The sequence below is a fragment of the Lepisosteus oculatus genome, unplaced genomic scaffold (genome assembly GCF_040954835.1).
Source record: "Lepisosteus oculatus isolate fLepOcu1 unplaced genomic scaffold, fLepOcu1.hap2 HAP2_SCAFFOLD_111, whole genome shotgun sequence".
NCBI classification, from domain to species: domain Eukaryota; kingdom Metazoa; phylum Chordata; class Actinopteri; order Semionotiformes; family Lepisosteidae; genus Lepisosteus; species Lepisosteus oculatus.
This window is the reverse complement of record NW_027167662.1, coordinates 79,108-94,025: the sequence shown is the minus strand read 5'-3', so window position 1 is coordinate 94,025 and position 14,918 is coordinate 79,108. Positions and strand designations below refer to the sequence as shown.

General features: G+C 52.2%; 8 non-coding genes and 1 pseudogene across 8 annotated transcripts; 6 read left to right on the top strand and 3 right to left on the bottom strand.

The window, feature by feature from the left end:
* The first annotated feature begins 1,238 nt into the window (after window positions 1–1,238).
* LOC138226047 (U1 spliceosomal RNA) lies at window positions 1,239–1,409 on the top strand. Its single transcript, XR_011184369.1, has one exon. It is a non-coding gene; the product is annotated as a U1 spliceosomal RNA (small nuclear RNA).
* A 636-nt stretch (window positions 1,410–2,045) lies between these two features.
* LOC138226050 (5S ribosomal RNA) lies at window positions 2,046–2,164 on the bottom strand. The gene has a single exon (XR_011184372.1). It is a non-coding gene; the product is annotated as a 5S ribosomal RNA (ribosomal RNA).
* Window positions 2,165–3,971: 1,807 nt separating this feature from the next.
* Window positions 3,972–4,135, top strand: LOC138226032 (U1 spliceosomal RNA). Its single transcript, XR_011184356.1, has one exon. It is a non-coding gene; the product is annotated as a U1 spliceosomal RNA (small nuclear RNA).
* A 636-nt stretch (window positions 4,136–4,771) lies between these two features.
* LOC138226021 (5S ribosomal RNA) lies at window positions 4,772–4,890 on the bottom strand. Its single transcript, XR_011184348.1, has one exon. It is a non-coding gene; the product is annotated as a 5S ribosomal RNA (ribosomal RNA).
* Window positions 4,891–6,678: 1,788 nt separating this feature from the next.
* Window positions 6,679–6,842, top strand: LOC138226027 (U1 spliceosomal RNA). The gene has a single exon (XR_011184350.1). It is a non-coding gene; the product is annotated as a U1 spliceosomal RNA (small nuclear RNA).
* Window positions 6,843–7,478: 636 nt separating this feature from the next.
* LOC138226010 (5S ribosomal RNA) lies at window positions 7,479–7,597 on the bottom strand. The gene has a single exon (XR_011184337.1). It is a non-coding gene; the product is annotated as a 5S ribosomal RNA (ribosomal RNA).
* A 1,773-nt stretch (window positions 7,598–9,370) lies between these two features.
* LOC138226033 (U1 spliceosomal RNA) lies at window positions 9,371–9,534 on the top strand. Its single transcript, XR_011184358.1, has one exon. It is a non-coding gene; the product is annotated as a U1 spliceosomal RNA (small nuclear RNA).
* A 971-nt stretch (window positions 9,535–10,505) lies between these two features.
* trnai-aau (transfer RNA isoleucine (anticodon AAU)) lies at window positions 10,506–10,579 on the top strand. The gene has a single exon. It is a non-coding gene; the product is annotated as a tRNA-Ile (tRNA).
* A 1,286-nt stretch (window positions 10,580–11,865) lies between these two features.
* LOC138226008 (U5 spliceosomal RNA) lies at window positions 11,866–11,976 on the top strand (annotated as a pseudogene).
* The last annotated feature ends 2,942 nt before the right edge of the window (window positions 11,977–14,918 follow it).

The window sequence follows — 14,918 nt, the reverse complement described above, 5'->3', positions numbered from 1 at the left end:
AGGACCGAGACCTCACCATGACAGGGAAGGTGCTGGTCATCAAAGCCGAGCTCTTGCCTGTCTTGAATTTTCTGGCTTCTACCTTCCCAATCCCACACCGTGTTGCGGCGGTGCTGAGGAGATTGATGTTTCAATTTCTATGGGGTGGGAAGCAGGAAAGACTCAGAAGGGAAATAATGTACAGGCCGCTACCCTCAGGGGGGAAGTCTGTCCCAGATATTGCTACGAAGCTGCTGTGCATTTTCCTGGCCTCTGTGCTGAGAGGCTTTGCAACAGCACCTGCAGCGCGTACCTGGACTTATTTTTCCAGGCTCTGGGTAGGTAGGGAGGTGTTCAGAGTGTGGGGTGTCAGACCCAAGCTGGACGTCCCACTCTCTGACACATGCCCTGCAATTTATGGGACAGTTAAAAGTTTTCTAAGATCTCACCCAATTGGCCATATTCCCCTCCGAGATGTCAGCGTCCAAAAACTGGAAGATTTCGTAGCACCCCAGAACAATAGGCAGACCCCTGTGGGCATTTTAACATCAGCCCAAACAAGGAAGGTGTGGAAACACACATCCTCTAAATTTCTGTGCAACATTCACAGAGATTTAGCCTGGAGTGTCGTCCACCAGTGCTTACCGGTACGAACTTTCTTGTACCGTAGGGGCCTCACCCCCAGCCCTCGCTGCGTTAGGGTGGGCTGCGGCGAGGAGGAGACTGTGACCCATCTCCTGTGGTCCTGCTTTTTTGCTAAGGCCTTCTGGGCACAGTTTGAAGATTGGTTGCAGGCTCTCTCGCCCCAATTTACCCTGACCGCTGCTTTCATCATATACGGCATCTCTCCTGTCAAACTTCCCCCTGACGTGTTTGACAGGATCTGGGCCGTGGTGAACAGTGGGAAAGACGCCCTGTGGAGAGTGAGGAACATGGGGCTGTTCAAAGGCATCGAGGTCCCAGTCAAGGCAGCAGGTAGCCTGGCCCTGTTCATCACCCGAGAGAACTATTACCTCAGAGATCTGTGGAGAGAAGGGAGGGAGGAAGCAGAAAATCTGTGGGAAATAGAGAGCATTGGACAGTATCTCAAGAAACTGTGAAAAACATTATCATGTTTAAATAAAGAATGTGATTTGCACCAGAAAAAAAGAAAATTGTTGCTATGTAACTGTTACCGTGTCAAAATGTAATGAGATGTGATCATATATACTGTTTTAAGTATGTATATTAATGTAAAGCTTTCTGATTTGTGATGTCCTGTATTTTTTTGTGAAAAGAAAATAAAGTTCTTAAAAATCGAAAATCGGTTCACCCAGGGCGAGGCTCGGCCATTGCACTCCGGCTGTGCTGACCCCTGCGAATTCCCCAAATGTGGGAATCTCGACTGCATAATTTCTAGAAGTGGGGGACTGCGTTCGCGCTCTCCCCTGATGTGCTTGGTCCAAAATCAGATACGGGAGGGTTAGGACACCACGAGCTGCGTGGCTGCGGAAGGATCCCGGTTCGACAGGAGTGGACGCCGCTGCTGGTTCTCGCTGGCTTTTAGTTAGGGGTCCGGAGAAGCATCTCAAGCTAGTTCCACTACTCCTTCCGGACGTTCATTCCCTTTTCAAAGTCAGTCGTTTTGCTGTAGTCTGCGTTCTTTAGGCTGATTATCGAGGTTAGCCTTTATTTGGTCATGGGGGGCCTCGGTACTGTATGCTGAGTCTAAAGACAGTTTCACCCGTTTTCTGATTGCTCGGTTCTGTACCAGTGCAGACATGTCAAACAGTGAATGGCTGTACCTCTACTGTATCCATGCTCAATGAATGAAATCGGTAACAAATGAATATATGTCTAGTTATACGAAAAACGAGTGGTTTATCGACTCATCTTCATTTGCAGATTTAGAGGCAGCTTCGATATTCGTTTTACAGACGGGTTTTTTTTTTTGAATATGGGTCACACACATGCCACAGCAACAAAACATCTCTAGAGATGAGGCTATAGATCACCTTTCCATCCTGCAGGTTTTCCTCCCAAAGCCTACGGCACCAACGGCGACCCCTGCTGGCCGGGAGAGCAAAAGCTTACAGCACCTGGTATTCCCAGGCAGTCTCCCATCCAAGTACTAACCAGGCCCGACGCTGCTTAGCTTCCGAGATCAGACGAGATCGGGCGTGTTCAGGGTGGTGTGGCCGTAAGCGAAAGCCCTAGCGCCTGACTCGCTACTTGAAGCTGTATGTGGCGGGGGTTCCGTGCCCCCCGAGCGGGACTGAAGGATCGTTCGTGTGCAACTCTTTGGAAAGGAGCTGCTTTCCAAATCGCATTGCGTGCCTGGATATTGGCGAATGCGCTCCCTTGTGTTGACTCGTCCCGCACTGGAGGAGGACAAACAATCTGCACGGAGGAGCACCAGGCAAGTCTTCACCAGACAAAAACCTCCAGTGCACAGCACTCTGGAAACATTTCGGGGCTTTCGCGTGTTTATTTCAGCACGTAAAGCGCACCGGTCCAACACGTCGGCCGGGCGCGCGGCGCCTCCGCCCTCTTGTGGCCTTGCGGCATCAGAGCAAGAGGCTCCTTCTCGCTGCCCTTCCGCTGTGTTGCAGGGCCCCGAGAGGGAACCCGGAGCGCGCACTTTGTGGGGGGCGGGGGACCGCGTTCGCGCTCTGCCCCCGGTCTCTTGCGCGAGTACTAAATCTCACGGACAGGGGGGCCTTGTCATTGATTGTTACAGGTGAGACGGGGATTAGGAGGAGACCCCGACTGATGGGTAAAGGGGAGCACTAACACCAGAGGGACACCCCCGGCGTCTCTTTTTGAGAGACGCCCTGGGGTTTCCTAATGGCCAAGGAGGGTCGGGACCTCGGTTTGACGCCTCCCCCGAAGGACGGCGCCTGTTTGTGCAGCAGAGTGTCGCCATCAGGAGGCTGGGGCGTAAGAGAGCCACACAGCCCGCAGGGTGAGCGCTCCCTACTGGTCCCAGTCACACCTCTTGCAGGAGCAGCAGCAACCGGAGCTTTTCCGGGGTGGAATCTCCCATCCGGGTGCCGGCCAGGCTCACACCTGCTGGGCTGCCCCGGGGGTGAGCCCAGTCGAGAGTCGCAGGGCCAGATCTAGTCACCGGGGAGAAACGATACAAGTGAAGGATTGCTCGGCTCTCGGCACTTGAAAAGACCGACAAATGTCTCGTTCCCGCCGGAGCTGAATGTACCCGCATGTGTGGTGTCGTCTTCTTCCCCCGCCCCGCTGTGTTTGCTGTATTGTCTCTGAAGCCGGCCCCCCCGAGACGAGATGGGCTGTTCCTGTGCCCCAATTAACACTTTACAGGTGCCATTCCCCGGCATTGTGGCCATTGTCGGTGCTCACACGCGATAAGATAAGGCGGAGGAGAGCGGGGCATGCCCAGCGGCAGACATTCAAGGAGGGGGCAGTGCGAGGTGAGGTGAGGTGCGACACGCCGGAGCCCCGACGCAGCTAATGCGGAGCACATGTTGGACTGGCATCGAAAGGACGTGTGCGCACGGAGCGAGCCTTCCCTGCGGCGGAGCGCGGGAACTTTCTCCCCCCCTCCCGCTGCAGGAGTTGTGTGCACTGCAGCGGTGCCGAGAGAAAAGCACAGAAGGCAGCAGGCTCTGGAGAGCAGGTAAGAGACGGAGCCTTGTGGGCAGGCGAGCAGGCCCGTTTTTTGGAAATTGCTGAAAAGGTTTGTTCGGTGTGTGGCAGGCGCACGTCGCGAGCTTGCGTGGCGATCTGCTGGTCTGGAGTTATGCAAATGAGGCCGAATTGCATCCCGGGACATGCTGCGAATGCGCAACGGCGACTGCAGATGTGTAGGAAACGGCGCGCTCGTTTTCTCGTTTTGCCCACACTTTTGAGTGTTAGTGTGGCGTGTGAGTGTGTGAAAGAGTGGGCCCAGCAGGAGGCGGTGGCGTGCGGGGCGAGGAGGTGGCCTAGGCTGCGCGATTTGTGCTGTGGGTGCGGGCCGCTTGCAGGGGCCTGTTTAACTCATACTTACCTGGCAGGGGAGATACCTTGATCAAGAAGGAGGTTCACCCAGGGCGAGGCTCGGCCATTGCACTCCGGCTGTGTTGACCCCTGCGAATTCCCCAAATGTGGGAATCTCGACTGCATAATTTCTAGAAGTGGGGGACTGCGTTCGCGCTCTCCCCTGATGTGCTTGGTCCAAAATCAGATACGGGAGGGTTAGGACACCACGAGCTGCGTGGCTGCGGAAGGATCCCGGTTCGACAGGAGTGGACGCCGCTGCTGGTTCTCGCTGGCTTTTAGTTAGGGGTCCGGAGAAGCATCTCAAGCTAGTTCCACTACTCCTTCCGGACGTTCATTCCCTTTTCAAAGTCAGTCGTTTTGCTGTAGTCTGCGTTCTTTAGGCTGATTATCGAGGTTAGCCTTTATTTGGTCATGGGGGGCCTCGGTACTGTATGCTGAGTCTAAAGACAGTTTCACCCGTTTTCTGATTGCTCGGTTCTGTACCAGTGCAGACATGTCAAACAGTGAATGGCTGTACCTCTATTGTATCCGTGCTCAATGAATGAAATCGGTAACAAATGAATATATGTCTAGTTATACGAAAAACGAGTGGTTTATCGACTCATCTTCATTTGCAGATTTAGAAGCAGCTTCGATATTCGTTTTACAGACGGGTTTTTTTTTTTGAATATGGGTCACACACATGCCACAGCAACAAAACATCTCTAGAGATGAGGCTATAGATCACCTTTCCATCCTGCAGGTTTTCCTCCCAAAGCCTACGGCACCAACGGCGACCCCTGCTGGCCGGGAGAGCAAAAGCTTACAGCACCTGGTATTCCCAGGCAGTCTGCCATCCAAGTACTAACCAGGCCCAACGCTGCTTAGCTTCCAAGATCAGACGAGATCGGGCGTGTTCAGGGTGGTGTGGCCGTAAGCAAAAGCCCCGGCTCCTGACTCGCTACTTGAAGCTGTGTGTGGCGGGGGTTCCGTGCCCCCCGAGCGGGACTGAAGGATCGTTCGTGTGCCACTCTTTGGAAAGGAGCTGCTTTCCAAATCGCATTGCGTGCCTGGATGTTGGCGAATGCGCTCCCTTGTGTTGGCACGTCCCGCACTGGAGGAGGACAAACAATCTGCACGGAGGAGCACCAGGCAAGTCTTCACCAGACAAAAACCTCCAGTGCACAGCACTCTGGAAACATTTCGGGGCTTTCGCGTGTTTATTTCAGCACGTAAAGCGCACCGGTCCAACACGTCGGCCGGGCGCGCGGCGCCTCCGCCCTCTTGTGGCCTTGCGGCGTCAGAGCAAGAGGCTCCTTCTCGCTGCCCTTCCGCTGTGTTGCAGGGCCCCGAGAGGGAACCCGGAGCGCGCACTTTGTGGGGGGCGGGGGACCGCGTTCGCGCTCTGCCCCCGGTCTCTTGCGCGAGTACTAAATCTCACGGACAGGGGGGCCTCGTCATTGATTGTTACAGGTGAGACGGGGATTAGGAGGAGACCCCGACTGATGGGTAAAGGGGAGCACTAACACCAGAGGGACACCCCCGGCGTCTCTTTTTGAGAGACGCCCTGGGGTTTCCTAATGTCCAAGGAGGGTCGGGACCTCGGTTTGACCTCTGTTTGTGCAGCAGAGTGTCGCCATCAGGAGGCTGGGGCGTAAGAGAGCCACACAGCCCGCAGGGTGAGCGCTCCCTACTGGTCCCAGTCACACCTCTTGCAGGAGCAGCAGCAACCGGAGCTTTTCCGGGGTGGAATCTCCCATCCGGGTGCCGGCCAGGCTCACACCTGCTGGGCTGCCCCGGGGGTGAGCCCAGTCGAGAGTCGCAGGGCCAGATCTAGTCACCGGGGAGAAACGATACAAGTGAAGGATTGCTCGGCTCTCGGCACTTGAAAAGACCGACAAATGTCTCGTTCCCACCGGAGCTGAATGTACCCGCATGTGTGGTGTCGTCTTCTTCCCCCGCCCCGCTGTGTTTGCTGTATTGTCTCTGAAGCCGGCCCCCCCGAGACGAGACGGGCTGTTCCTGTGCCCCAATTAACACTTTACAGGTGCCATTCCCCGGCATTGTGGCCATTGTCGGTGCTCACACGCGATAAGATAAGGCGGAGGAGAGCGGGGCATGCCCAGCGGCAGACATTCAAGGAGGGGGCAGTGCGAGGTGAGGTGAGGTGCGACACACCGGAGCCCCGACGCAGCTAATGCGGAGCACTTGTTGGACTGGCATCGAAAGGACGTGTGCGTACGGAGCGAGCCTTCCCTGCGGCGGAGCGCGGGAACTTTCTCCCCCCCTCCCGCTGCAGGAGTTGTGTGCGCTGCAGCGGTGCCGAGAGAAAAGCACAGAAGGCAGCAGGCTCTGGAGAGCAGGTAAGAGACGGAGCCTTGTGGGCAGGCAAGCAGGCCCGTTTTTTGGAAATTGCTGAAAAGGTTTGTTCGGTGTGTGGCAGGCGCACGTCGCGAGCTTGCGTGGCGATCTGCCGGTCTGGAGTTATGCAAATGAGGCCGAATTGCATCCCGGGACATGCTGCGAATGCGCAACGGCGACTGCAGATGTGTAGGAAACGGCGCGCTCGTTTTCTCGTTTTGCCCACACTTTTGAGTGTTAGTGTGGCATGTGAGTGTGTGAAAGAGTGGGCCCAGCAGGAGGCGGTGGCGTGCGGGGCGAGGAGGTGGCCTAGGCTGCGCGATTTGTGCTGTGGGTGCGGGCCGCTTGCAGGGGCCTGTTTAACTCATACTTACCTGGCAGGGGAGATACCTTGATCAAGAAGGAGGTTCACCCAGGGCGAGGCTCGGCCATTGCACTCCGGCTGTGCTGACCCCTGCGAATTCCCCAAATGTGGGAATCTCGACTGCATAATTTCTGGTAGTGGGGGACTGCGTTCGCGCTCTCTCCTGATGTGCTTGGTCCAAAATCAGATACGGGAGGGTTAGGACACCACGAGCTGCGTGGCTGCGGAAGGATCCCGGTTTGACAGGAGTGGACGCCGCTGCTGGTTCTCGCTGGCTTTTAGTTAGGGGTCCGGAGAAGCATCTCAAGCTAGTTCCACTACTCCTTCCGGACGTTCATTCCCTTTTCAAAGTCAGTCGTTTTGCTGTAGTCTGCGTTCTTTAGGCTGATTATCGAGGTTAGCCTTTATTTGGTCATGGGGGGCCTCGGTACTGTATGCTGAGTCTAAAGACAGTTTCACCCGTTTTCTGATTGCTCGGTTCTGTACCAGTGCAGACATGTCAAACAGTGAATGGCTGTACCTCTATTGTATCCGTGCTCAATGAATGAAATCGGTAACAAATGAATATATGTCTAGTTATACGAAAAACGAGTGGTTTATCGACTCATCTTCATTTGCAGATTTAGAGGCAGCTTCGATATTCGTTTTACAGACGGGTTTTTTTTTTTGAATATGGGTCACACACATGCCACAGCAACAAAACATCTCTAGAGATGAGGCTATAGATCACCTTTCCATCCTGCAGGTTTTCCTCCCAAAGCCTACGGCACCAACGGCGACCCCTGCTGGCCGGGAGAGCAAAAGCTTACAGCACCTGGTATTCCCAGGCAGTCTCCCATCCAAGTACTAACCAGGCCCAACGCTGCTTAGCTTCCGAGATCAGACGAGATCAGGCGTGTTCAGGGTGGTGTGGCCGTAAGCGAAAGCCCCGGCGCCTGACTCGCTACTTGAAGCTGTGTGTGGCGGGGGTTCCGTGCCCCCCGAGCGGGACTGAAGGATCGTTCGTGTGCCACTCTTTGGAAAGGAGCTGCTTTCCAAATCGCATTGCGTGCCTGGATGTTGGCGAATGCGCTCCCTTGTGTTGACTCGTCCCGCACTGGAGGAGGACAAACAATCTGCACGGAGGAGCACCAGGCAAGTCTTCACCAGACAAAAACCTCCAGTGCACAGCACTCTGGAAACATTTCGGGGCTTTCGCGTGTTTAATTCAGCATGTAAAGCGCACCGGTCCAACACGTCGGCCGGGCGCGCGGCGCCTCCGCCCTCTTGTGGCCTTGCGGCATCAGAGCAAGAGGCTCCTTCTCGCTGCCCTTCCGCTGTGTTGCAGGGCCCCGAGAGGGAACCCGGAGCGCGCACTTTGTGGGGGGCGGGGGACCGCGTTCGCGCTCTGCCCCCGGTCTCTTGCGCGAGTACTAAATCTCACGGACAGGGGGGCCTTGTCATTGATTGTTACAGGTGAGACGGGGATTAGGAGGAGACCCCGACTGATGGGTAAAGGGGAGCACTAACACCAGAGGGACACCCCCGGCGTCTCTTTTTGAGAGACGCCCTGGGGTTTCCTAATGGCCAAGGAGGGTCGGGACCTCGGTTTGACCTCTGTTTGTGCAGCAGAGTGTCGCCATCAGGAGGCTGGGGCGTAAGAGAGCCACACAGCCCGCAGGGTGAGCGCTCCCTACTGGTCCCAGTCACACCTCTTGCAGGAGCAGCAGCAACCGGAGCTTTTCCGGGGTGGAATCTCCCATCCGGGTGCCGGCCAGGCTCACACCTGCTGGGCTGCCCCGGGGGTGAGCCCAGTCGAGAGTCGCAGGGCCAGATCTAGTCACCGGGGAGAAACGATACAAGTGAAGGATTGCTCGGCTCTCGGCACTTGAAAAGACCGACAAATGTCTCGTTCCCACCGGAGCTGAATGTACCCGCATGTGTGGTGTCGTCTTCTTCCCCCGCCCCGCTGTGTTTGCTGTATTGTCTCTGAAGCCGGCCCCCCCGAGACGAGACGGGCTGTTCCTGTGCCCCAATTAACACTTTACAGGTGCCATTCCCCGGCATTGTGGCCATTGTCGGTGCTCACACGCGATAAGATAAGGCGGAGGAGAGCGGGGCATGCCCAGCGGCAGACATTCAAGGAGGGGGCAGTGCGAGGTGAGGTGAGGCCCCGACGCAGCTAATGCGGAGCACTTGTTGGACTGGCATCGAAAGGACGTGTGCGCACGGAGCGAGCCTTCCCTGCGGCGGAGTGCGGGAACTTTCTCCCCCCCTCCCGCTGCAGGAGTTGTGTGCGCTGCAGCGGTGCCGAGAGAAAAGCACAGAAGGCAGCAGGCTCTGGAGAGCAGGTAAGAGACGGAGCCTTGTGGGCAGGCGAGCAGGCCCGTTTTTTGGAAATTGCTGAAAAGGTTTGTTCGGTGTGTGGCAGGCGCACGTCGCGAGCTTGCGTGGCGATCTGCCGGTCTGGAGTTATGCAAATGAGGCCGAATTGCATCCCGGGACATGCTGCGAATGCACAACGGCGACTGCAGATGTGTAGGAAACGGCGCGCTCGTTTTCTCGTTTTGCCCACACTTTTGAGTGTTAGTGTGGCATGTGAGTGTGCGAAAGAGTGGGCCCAGCAGGAGGCGGTGGCGTGCGGGGCGAGGAGGTGGCCTAGGCTGCGCGATTTGTGCTGTGGGTGCGGGCCGCTTGCAGGGGCCTGTACAACTCATACTTACCTGGCAGGGGAGATATCTTGATCAAGAAGGAGATTCAACCAGGGCGAGGCTCGGCCATTGCACTCCGGCTGTGCTGACCCCTGCGAATTCCCCAAATGTGGGAATCTCGACTGCATAATTTCTGGTAGTGGGGGACTGCGTTCGCGCTCTCCCCTGATGTGCTTGGTCCAAAATCAGATACGGGAGGGTTAGGACACCACGAGCTGCGTGGCTGCGGAAGGATCCCGGTTCAACACGGTCTCACTGCAATACTATACCGCTGGAGGAAAGAGCCCGGGTTCGATAAGCCTTGGAATGTGACTAGGAAAGTGAAGCCTTTTGAAAGAGGTAAAGCACTGCACAACGGAACTGAGGGAGAATCTTACAGGGGATTCTGAGCGGTGTCTAAATAAATAAATTCTTCAGCGTCCGCGGATGGCATTTTGCAGCTGGAAGCAGATGTCGACGCTTTTTGCACAGAGCACCAAAAAAGCGTCTTTTTTGAAGGCTCAGGCACTGAGCATTGGTGGTTCAGTGGTAGAATTCTCGCCTGCCACGCGGGAGGCTCGGGTTCGATTCCTGGCCAATGCAGTGGCTTTTGCAGCGAGCGGCTCCATCACTTGCATCCCCTTGCAACTCGCAACTGAAAACCCACTGAAGCTAAGCAGGTGTGAGCCAGGTCAGTACCCGGATGAGGGTGAGCTACAGGGAAAAACAAAGCTTCCAGCTGGAAGTGGTGTTAATGGTGCCGGCGGGGGGGCGCTCACCCTGAGGTCTGTGCGGGTCCCAATGCCCCAGTATAGTGACGGAGATGCTGTGTTGTAAAAGGGCGCTGTCTTTTGGATGAGATGTAAAACCGAGGTCACAGCGCTCTGTGGTCATTCAAAATGACCACCAAAACCTTTGACAAAAGCTCTTGGTAATTGATGGTCTTCAATAATGCTTCTCCTTTAGGTACATTTTAAATCAGCTGAAAAATGCTGTGAAATGGGGGGGCACTTCAGGCCAGTGTAGGATTTGGGTTACAAGAACCATGAAACTGCACGAGAAAGCCCGTACACTGAATTACACGGCTTTCTATTCAAAGGAGGACAAAAGAAATTCCCTGAGTTCGATTTTTTACAGCACAGAGAGGAGCACTGTCATGAGGCCGGTTAGCTCAGTTGGTTAGAGCGTGGTGCTAATAACGCCAAGGTCATGGGTTCGAGCCCCGTACGGGCCAGGTCCTTTACTCCTCTCTTACCAAAGCTGTTAGGTTCCTTTCCGTGGTGAGAGGGGTTGTCATGCAACGCTCCCACATAGTGCCGACAGACAAGAGTGTTGCGGGAGAAGAGAAAAGTGTTTGAAGACTTAAGAGTGTTTTAGGTGGAGCCAAAATCAAGTGTCACAAATGCAAGTGGTTGGATTTCCAATGTTTAATATGGTAAAAATAAGCGGAAGTTATCTGCTGGTCCGGCACAGTCTGCCATGCTTTTGTCAGATACTGTAAAGTGGTGTCGAACTGGGTGTCGAACTGGAGCAAAACCGTTTGCATATGTGAGGCTCCAGTTAAACATCGAGTGTCACATTAAATGACAAAAATGAAGAGAGTTAAAGCAGCTGGAGAGGTTTTCTTACAACTTTTGAGCTGACACAGTTTTGGAAAATGTTTCCTTCACGCTGCACTGTACCACATAGGCAGCCAATAGTCTCCAAAACAAAACAGAATTGACAGTCATATAATGTCCATTAACCCCGGTTTTAAACGCAGCATCATGTCTGCCATCATAAGAATATGAGTCCAATATTTTTGAATACAGTCAGAATGACTTCTAACCTTACCTGTGGTGTCTTTAATCCCTATTGCTCAATGCATGGTGTACGTACTGCATACATGTGTCTTGAGAATGAAGAATGGGCCCCTGAGACAGTCATTTACCTGTTTCACAAATTATAATATTTTACTAGAGATTCTGTTTGGGATTCAGATGTGCATTCGGACAGCAATCCCTTTCAGGAAATGATACGTTCTGGATGAGGTCAATGGTGCTGGAACACTGTATTTAGGATGTGATTGTGTGTCCCCTGCTTCAACGCAGTGATATATAGATGTGCTCCTGTAATTTATCGGTACATGCCCAGGGCAGTAAGCAGTCTGAGGATTTATTTCTAGACGGCATAGAGCAGTGAAGCAGTGAAGTAGTGCAACACACTGGATCATTATATTATTAGAATCTATTCTACTTAAATTATTACATTATACACAACTTGAGTTCATTTTAAAAATTAAAAGGTAATGAAAGGAATGCATATACATGATGGGAGCTAAAACAGAAGTTAAGAGAGAGCAAGGACGCCTACAGGAGGAAGGTATAGGACAAGCTGCAAAGGAAAAGCTACAACCCCCGACAGCTACTCACCCACCCATCCCACACAGGTACCACTCTCCAACACCTCCGCCATTAACACCTCAGGGACTGAAAGTGCTATGTGCACCATCCCCCAGGCCAGGCTGACCAGGCCAGTGCAACACACTGGATCTTTATATTATTAGAATCTTTCGCCTTTTACTAAAGATTTCCGTGGAGAGGAGCATGAATGAGTTCCATGTAATTTTTGTGCTTCCCTGCCTTCGGGTGGTTGCAGCGGGGCTGGTCAAGGAGAGAAAACAAAACTGCTCACAATCGCTCTTATTATGGTCGCCTGCTCTGCGAGTCCTCGGTCTCCACCTGTCTGATTGGCGCTCTCTTCTTTTGGGGGCGGGAAGTGTCCGGCCGCAGGGGATCTTCGGACCTCGCTTTGCATAGCGGCTTCCCAGAGTGCGCCATTTCTGGCACAGTGTGGCCAGGTGTTTTCCAAGTTATCACACGGATTGGACAGGCCCGCAAGCCGAGAGCTGCAGGCAATGAGCCCAGAGCTGAACGGACCCCACTGGTCTCCCATCCAAGTACTAACCAGGCCTGACCCTGCTTAGCTTCCGAGATCAGGCGTGTTCAGGGTGGTGAGGCCGTAAGCAAAAGCCCCGGCGCCTGACTCGCTACTTGAAGCTGTGTGTGGCGGGGGCTCCGTGCCCCCCGAGCGGGACTGAAGGATCGTTCGTGTGCAACTCTTTGGAAAGGAGCTGCTTTCCAAATCGCATTGCGTGCCTGGATGTTGGCGAATGCGCTCCCTTGTGTTGGCTCGTCCCGCACTGGAGGAGGACAAACAATCTGCACGGAGGAGCACCAGGCAAGTCTTCAGTGCACAGCACTCTGGAAACATTTCGGGGCTGTCGCGTGTTTATTTCAGCACGTAAAGCGCACCGGTCCAACACGTCGGCCGGGCGCGCGGCGCCTCCGCCCTCTTGCTGCCCCTGCAGCTGCTTCACTTTTCCCTTTAGTTGCCATCGATTTTTTTGTAGTGCTATACATATACGATTGAGGTATCTTAGAGTTCTCCTTCAAAGACCCAGCACTCTCTTTTCTTTTCCCAGTGTTACTCATATCGGACTTTTTAAACCTAAAATTCTTCAAAACCTCAAGCTAGAAGAAGAAGAAGACGACAAATATGAAGCGTTATAGCAACGACATGCCATGAGACGATCGATAACGATTTCCATAGGATCCCCGCGGTTGCCTGGCAACCGTCAGCGAGCAGAGCAATGAGGTCACGGGGACAGGGGAGTCACACGCTGGCGGTTTGAATACGCGGAAGATCACTGAGGGATCCACAGTATATGGACCCTCCGTGCGCCATCAGTCCGCACTCCGGACTCTGAATCCTGCCATCCGAGTTAAGATCTCGGCGGAACCTGAGGCGCAGTTCCTTCTTAAAACGTAATCTGGTGAGCATTTCTAGAATCGTACTTGTATAGATGCAGCCTTTAATGTGTTGCTAGGTTAAAATTGATGACTTCTTGTATTTCAGTAGGCAACTGCCCTCTTGATTTCGGATTTAATTTCTTTATTACAGGGGCGCTTTTATGAAGACAGAGTCATGTTCAGGTACTTTGCTTGATGGAGGAAGCTCATTTCGGACTCTGTGATCTGCTCACCTGGAAAGGTCTGCTATACTACTACAAGAGAGAAGTAGAGTCTGGAAGAAGGGACAATTTTATGATGCTTTGGAAGATAATGTTTTTTTTTCTTATACTGAAAATGAAAGGTAGTTGTTTCTATATGGACTCAGTCTTTGGAATTCGTATATATATATATTTCAGTGATCCCTCAGCCATTCCTTCTGTATTGTAATTCAATTTCTCTTTTAAAATTCCTTCCCCACTTCTAGGACCTGCAGTTGCTGAACTCCACAATGGCTTCTATTGGAAAGTCTGTGACTGAGACCAAGTAAGTGTTCACTTTTTTATGAAACCATTATTTATTTTGGAGCAATGAGCAATTCTTATATAAATGCAATAAAATCATTATGCTCAAACTATGAGAGAGAATTTTAAGGATAATTTAATAAATCAGTCTTAGCTTGTTTCTATACACAGATGGTATTATTTATTTTCAAAGGAAACCCGCGAGGATTCCCCTGGTGTGCAAGATTTGCCTGAATACTTTTGATCAGCTTCCTGCTCACTTGAAGAGGGCGTGTATGAAGCACGCCATGGCAGAAGAGATCAGGATGGCCTCTCAACAGGCGAGGGAGGACATGATGAATCACCTGAAGAACGGGGTCATCGTGGATTACCACAGAATAGAGATCGTGTCTGGTGAGGCAAACAGGATAGTGGTTGTAAGACTGCTAGAGTCCTTGGGCCTTTTTGTACATGGGAAGCCTGAAGACACATTGGCAAGGTGAGATATTTTTAATCTGTAAGGCTTCTGTAGTTTCTTTTTGAAATCATTGTTACAACATATTATGTAAAAGCATGTTGAAAAGAATCTACCTGCATTCCAGCGGCCCTGAGCAAGAGGCCGCTGTCCAGGAGGAAGAGATGCCAGAGGCTGCTCTAGAAACTGAAACAGAAGCAGATAAGGAAGGGGAAGATGTGAGCTCTGAAGAACTCTATCAGCAGTAAGACTTTTTATTTTTCAGATGTATCTATTTTTTACTAAAATTCTAATTTGTCTTATAGGTATAAAATGTTTAAACTGGTGTTTTATATCCTTACAGGCCCTGAGTAGTTAAAAAGTATCAGCAGGCCAGAAGAGAGTGGCCCAAGCTGCACTCTATAGAAAGCACTCCCTGGATGCTCCTCTCCTGATTGGATTCAAACAGTACCTTACCAAGGATCTGGGAGTGGCAAATTATTCTCAGGAGGTATTTATTTTTTAAAGGCATTTCAAATTAAGCAATGGTATCTTCATTGTAAATGTTTTTATTTCTTAGCTTAAAATTCACCCATGTGAAATGATGTCAGCCATAAACATCATGACTCTATATTTCCTACCTGAATCTATTCTACTTAAATTATTACATTATACACAATTTGAGTTCATTTTAAAAAGTAAAAGGTAATGAAAGGAATGCATTTTCATAAGAAAGATAATACCGATATGCATGTGATAATCTTCCTTATATCATGTAGTGCGTCATTTGGACACTTTGTGGGCTTCAAATACAAAGAAAATCATGTTCTATGGTAGAAAATACAA